The sequence below is a fragment of the Poecilia reticulata genome, linkage group LG18 (assembly GCF_000633615.1).
Source record: "Poecilia reticulata strain Guanapo linkage group LG18, Guppy_female_1.0+MT, whole genome shotgun sequence".
In the NCBI taxonomy this organism is placed as follows: Eukaryota; Metazoa; Chordata; class Actinopteri; order Cyprinodontiformes; family Poeciliidae; genus Poecilia; species Poecilia reticulata.
In genome coordinates this window covers 12,838,336-12,844,231 of record NC_024348.1, presented here as the reverse complement: position 1 = coordinate 12,844,231, position 5,896 = coordinate 12,838,336, and the positions used below count along the sequence as shown (strand labels likewise).

At 38.3% G+C, this 5,896-nt stretch overlaps 1 pseudogene; it reads right to left on the bottom strand.

Annotated features, from left to right (window-relative positions):
• Window positions 1-3,995, bottom strand: part of LOC103480632 (UDP-glucuronosyltransferase 1-6 pseudogene) — a 5,370-nt pseudogene extending 1,375 nt beyond the window's left edge.
• Between the last annotated feature and the right edge of the window lie 1,901 nt (window positions 3,996-5,896).

Below are 5,896 nucleotides of genomic sequence, written 5' to 3'. Positions count from 1 at the left end.
CACCATATTGGGCATGGTGGGTCGAGGGAACTCAAAGACAAAATCTGCCCTGAAAAGCCAGATATCAGCTGAGAGCTCCAAAGACAACAAGTCAGTCCCAGGATGGAAGTATTTCTGGAAGATGTCTATGTAGGCTGGGTTAATGATGAAATACTGTTCATAAACACTGTAGAGATAATGCAACAAGTTCTTTATTCTCTCCTGAAAATCCATTTGATGGTGAAGTTCACTTCCAGGTATGGGAACATAGGAGACAGGAGATGGAGCGATAGTTAGATGACCTTCTCCTGTATTGATCCAGCGGACATTAAAGACCATTGGCAGCTTGAGGTAACCACCAAGAATCACCCCAAGAGGAAGTGCTGGGTCTGTCAATACTATATCAAATTTTGTATCCCGTAACCTCTTCATTAGCACAACATCCTCCAAAATTTTACCAGATAACTTTGCCAGAATCGTATGACCATCTCCTAAGGCAGACGTGAGCAAGTACTGTTGATAAAACGTGCGTATAAAATTGGGATAGCTTCGTCGATACATGACATCCTGGATCATTGTAATGTAAAAGTCTCTGTCTGCCTCATCCTCCATCATTGGGACATTAATCGAGGTATAAATGGAGGAGTTACTGGGAATGTACCAGCTCTTGGCAGAGCATAGAACTGTGATTTCATGGCCTCTGGAGTGAAGCTCTTCAAGGATTATTTTCATGTTAATCCAGTGACTGCCATCAACAGGCACCACCAGGATCTTGCTGCCCCCACAGGAAGTGGATGGGGGTAACAGGAAGCAGAGAAGTGCCAGGAATACAGAGGCAGTGGTGGACATTTCCTGAGGGGAAGAAAGGCACAAAATGAAAAAGAAAATAGTTAGCTAACCTTAAAAGTCAAATAGTAGCACATTTGTTCTATAACTCTATTATATTTTAATAATATGTAGAGATGGACACACTTCTGCTAATGTGCTAATTGCTGAGCGAACTACTTGTTTAGATTTTAGCATATTTGCTAACTTTAAAAATGTTTAGTGCACTTCCCCCAATTAAATGTTTCCAGATAATTTCTAAAGTGCTAATTTACTTGAATAAAGTTGTGTTGTTCTATGTTGAAGTTTAACTGTTAGGAATTCAAGTTGTTAGATGTTTATATTCATGCTCTTATTATGAAATCTGTTCACAGAGCAGTTCTGTTTCCTCTCCCCATGTCATTTTTTCAGACACTTTGAGTAAGTGACAAGTAAACAACAAATTAACAAATGAGGTAGAAAAATGCTTACGTGAACAAACCAAGGATGTTAATTAAACAAATTTAAAAATTCACTTATATGAATTGTTTTGACAAGTTTTTGTGTTTGTCTGTCTTGTATGTGAGATCAGAACTATCAAATTACAAGTATTTTATAGAGATCCCCATAAAGGAGTGAAGTTGCATTCAGCCAAAACTGGTAAAAAAAAGTTGTAAACTGAGTAACCAAACATATCTGTTATCTCATTTACTTTCATTTGGAACAAGGCTAGGTTACCTGCCTTTAGTCATATAGGTGCACTGTTGTTTCTCTATAACTCAAATGGATTAGTATGAAGAAAGTGAAAACCTATTTTGTCAATTCTCAGCAGTAAAAACTAAATTTAGGTCAGTTTTTGTTTGAAGACACTTGGTTTATTCAGCCAAGTTTGAATAGAGCAGTTAAAAGCATATTTAGATGCACCATGGTACAATTTTAGAGCATGTCAATGAGTAGATGTGGTCCTAGTTACCATGACAACAAAAGGCTTTAAAAAAGTGACCACTTTATGATTTACATTTTAAAGTCGTAGGTTTGTCCTAATTTAATTAATTCCTAAATTGTTGTTTGGTGGGCCGCTAAAAAAATCAAGGACCGCAAACCTCACTTTGAACAACCTAGATCTTTATAATGTATTTCTAGTGAATTATCCTAATTTACTAACTAAGACTATATAAACACATATGTGCCTATAATGCACCTCCTTTTCATGGGTCATAAGCAGTGTCGAAAACCAGTATGTGTGTGTATTTTTTTTAAATATTCTGGTTCCTTCTTTGTGTAATTGTTACATTTTTAAAATTGACAATATAGAAACACACCACACATATACATATGCACACCAGTGAATTTGGAAAAATGGTACATTTTAAAGCATAATTGATCCTTAACTGATCAGTACTTAGTTTAGTTTTAGTGCTGTTGTTTATACATATAAAGGGTTTGTTAATTAACTCACCTGACTGTTGTTGAACCCGATTCCCAGAGTATAATTTGTGCTGCCAGTCCTTTGTGAGCCAGGATAATATTTGATACTTATTTGCAGACAGCAGAGCTTTTGAACAAAGTTGACCTCAGTTTGTAATGCAAAGTCCAGTTTGTAGATTAAAGGTGAAGTCATCAGAGTTCATGACATGTTTAACATCAAATATTACTCATGAACATCGTAGTACAATTAATTTATTCACCAATTTCCCTTTGAGATACTAACTCAAAGTATTTCTTTGAGTTAGTGGGTGTGGTGTATTTTATTTCATGTTATTTCCCCACTCAGCCTGTTCAGTTTGTCAGGCTGAATCCATTTGCACACAATTCAGTTTTTACACACCTTGAATGAAACAAAGTCCAGGCTTTGGGTTAAAGGCAAGACACAAACACTTGTCATGAAAATTGCATTGGTTAGCAACATGATGTACATGAACTTAGCACAAAAAGAACAGTAGACAAGTTTATTTGTTTAGCACATTTAAGCAACAAAACAGTTCAAAGTGCTTTACAGGATGAAAACAATACATTGCAGTGGGATAATGAAGGTCAATAAAGAAAAAAATTGATTATAGACTAAAATGTATTATTTTTCAGTCAACATTAATCAAAGGGAACTCAGAAAATGTAACTTAACCTCCTCTCCCAGATTCTGGGACAATTTTAGTGGTAGAGATATTCTGAAAAGGAAGAGGGGCCTCAAATCAAATTCTGCCCCCAGGTCCTATATAATCTTTGGCCTGCCCTGCTGCACGGTTATATTTCTGTATTTTTCCAAACCGGTCACTGAATCCATATCAACTCTTACATCCTTTTTGGTTGCACACAAACAATGCTTCTGGAACACTACAAAAACCTTCCAAATTTCAGGTTGGCAGGAGGAAAAGTCCAGGCTGGAAAACAGCCAGAGAGTTAGAGAGACGGGAGTGGCAGGGAAAGAGTGAAGGAGGAAGCAGAAAGGTCATATAGTGGAGGGAAAAAAACATGGGCGTTCGTGATTATGGCGTTAGATCTAGTCCCAGCTCAGTCATATCAGTAAGCCGCAGCCTTTCCCTCCCCTCGCTCGCTCGCCCTCTGAGGATTTACACAAACCACAACAAGAGTGGGACAAAGGTGATCACAAAAAGGTGGCTGCTGTAAAGGTTTTACCACATTACGGTTAACTATTAACCCTGAGGAGAAGGTAGCAATACATATTTCATCATACAGGTACAGGATGCATAGTTACTGTAATTTTAGGAATTATTAAAGCCATGCTAATTTTAAGAAATGAAACGTGCAGAAATTTTCAGTTATTGTGAAGTAAGAGTAGAAAAATTGTAGTCAGTAAGAGAAGCACTAGGACAACATAAAAGTAGCCAAGAAATTACTCAACAGTAAAAAAGTATTTGAAGACAACTCAAGTCCTGAGTAATTGATAAAATTATTTAATATTTAACAATTACATAATCAGACTGATAAAAATATAAATTTATGTGGAACCAAAATGAAAATAATTCATATAGATAACAAAATTGGGCAAAGGAAACATTTTTCTAGATCAATGTGGAACTTTTGCAAAAACTGCAGGTGTGTGTCTTGTGAATTTTTGGCTAAAACATGTTTGTTCTTCATTCATGAAGTTACAGTGGATAGAGAAGTCAGAACATTTACTAAATTAAGAGCAGCAATACGTAACAAAATCACTAGTAAAAGTAAAAAGTACAGCTTAGTAAACAGGCACGTGCAGAGGGGGGAGCTGGGGATGCTTGAGCACCTGCCCTTTTTGCTCCTTGTCTCAAAGTGCCCTTTTGGTCCATTTGTTTATTTTTTTAATTATTTTTTTTGTATCATTATTTCCTAAGCCCTCTTCTGACACATAAAAACATGTGTTAAAATTATTTGCTTTTTTGTACAACATAATCAGCCTGTCACCTTGTTACCTTTGACCTTTTGCCCGTGACGCATGACGCAGTTGCCTCTCGCGCAGTGAGATAAGGCGGCTAACTGGAGCTCAACGTAGCGAACGTTCCAGATCACAGAACAGTTTTTGATTAATTAAAAAATCATAACGTTTTTGGTGAATAAAGTGGAGTAAACTTGCTACTTGTCAGATGACGGAAAACGTCGAAGTATCGTTTCTGCTTCAGCTCGGAGTCGCGGTTTAAGCAGAGAGGTAATGAAATACACTRRCAGGCCTCTGCCTTTCTCTGAAGAACTACTGAGCAGGAGGAGACAGCCAGGTGAGGAGAAACTGTTCTTATCTATCGATTCAGTATTTTATCATACAGACATTAGGCTGTTGTTGATGACCCTGATAGATTCAGGGTCTAGATCAGTGGTTCTTAACCTGGGTTCGATGAGTCGGTCTCAGGGGTTCGGCGGAGCCTCTGCCGCGGAGGTAAAGACACACTTGTGTAAAGTCGTGATGACGCCCCGCTTTGCCATCACTTGCTGCAGAGGATCACGTTACATTGTTTAGCCAATAAGAGGATCATGTTACATTGTTTAGCCAATCAGAGCTGCGGGGGAGCCCTGATTGAAGGAGCTCCACTCAGCATGGATTTGAACTTGTGTTTTTAATTACTTCAGCAAAACTCACACTCACTCGCATCTTTTCGGGGTTTCTACTGCATCTAGTGGCGTGAGGGTGGTAACACAGCTAATATAATTACATTACTAAATCAGAATACCGCAAAGTATTTTGTGTGTCGGGGGAGGGGAGGGGAAGGGAAAGGGGGAGATAAGAAGGGTTCGGTGAATGCGCATATGAAACTGGGGGGTTCGGTACTTCAAAAAAGGTTAAGAACCACTGGTCTAGATTCAGTCGTTAGTCGTTAGACTGATAGATTACCGTGGTAAAGCTAGCCGGCTCTGCGTCCAGCCGGCCCAGCACACGATATACAAGTGCGCGGTAGCTGAAGACATTATGGTACACCCATTTACGTGCTGCTTTCACAATAAAAGCGCACATCCGGTCCATGTTTTGAGCTACTCAAAATAGGTTTCCAGGCCCTGCATTTGAAAACAGAAAATAATAAATGCTGAAAAACTAATGCAAAACAAAAACTAATCTCTCTCTCTCTCATATATATATATTTATATCAGAAAGTTGCAACTAGATCTGATGTATAATTTCAAAATAAAAGCTTTTTAAAAAGTATGTTTTTGTCTTTTCCCCCTAAGTTGCCGTGCGCATTGCTGAGAAACTCTGTTTCCAAAGACTGCTACCACTTCAGAGTGACAGAGGGACCCCTCTATAACAGAACCTGAAAGTGGCAACTAGATCAGATGTGTAATTTCAAAATAAAACACTATTAAAATAGTACTTTGTTTCTTTTCTCTCTAAGTTGCCGTGCCAGTTGCTGAGAAACACTATTTCCAATGACTGCTACCACTTCTGGGTGACAGAGGGACACCTCTAGAACAGAACCTGAAAATGGCAACAAGATCTGATGTGTAATTTCAAAATAAAAGCCGGTCAACAAAGTCATTTTTTATCTTTTCCCCCTAAGTTGCCGTGCCCATTGCTGAGAAACTCTCTGTTTCCAAAGACTGCTACCATTTCAGAGTGACAGAGGGACACCTCTAGTCCGATTTATTCTGGCGTTAGGTAAATGTATCTTGAAGGAGAATAACACTTAAATAA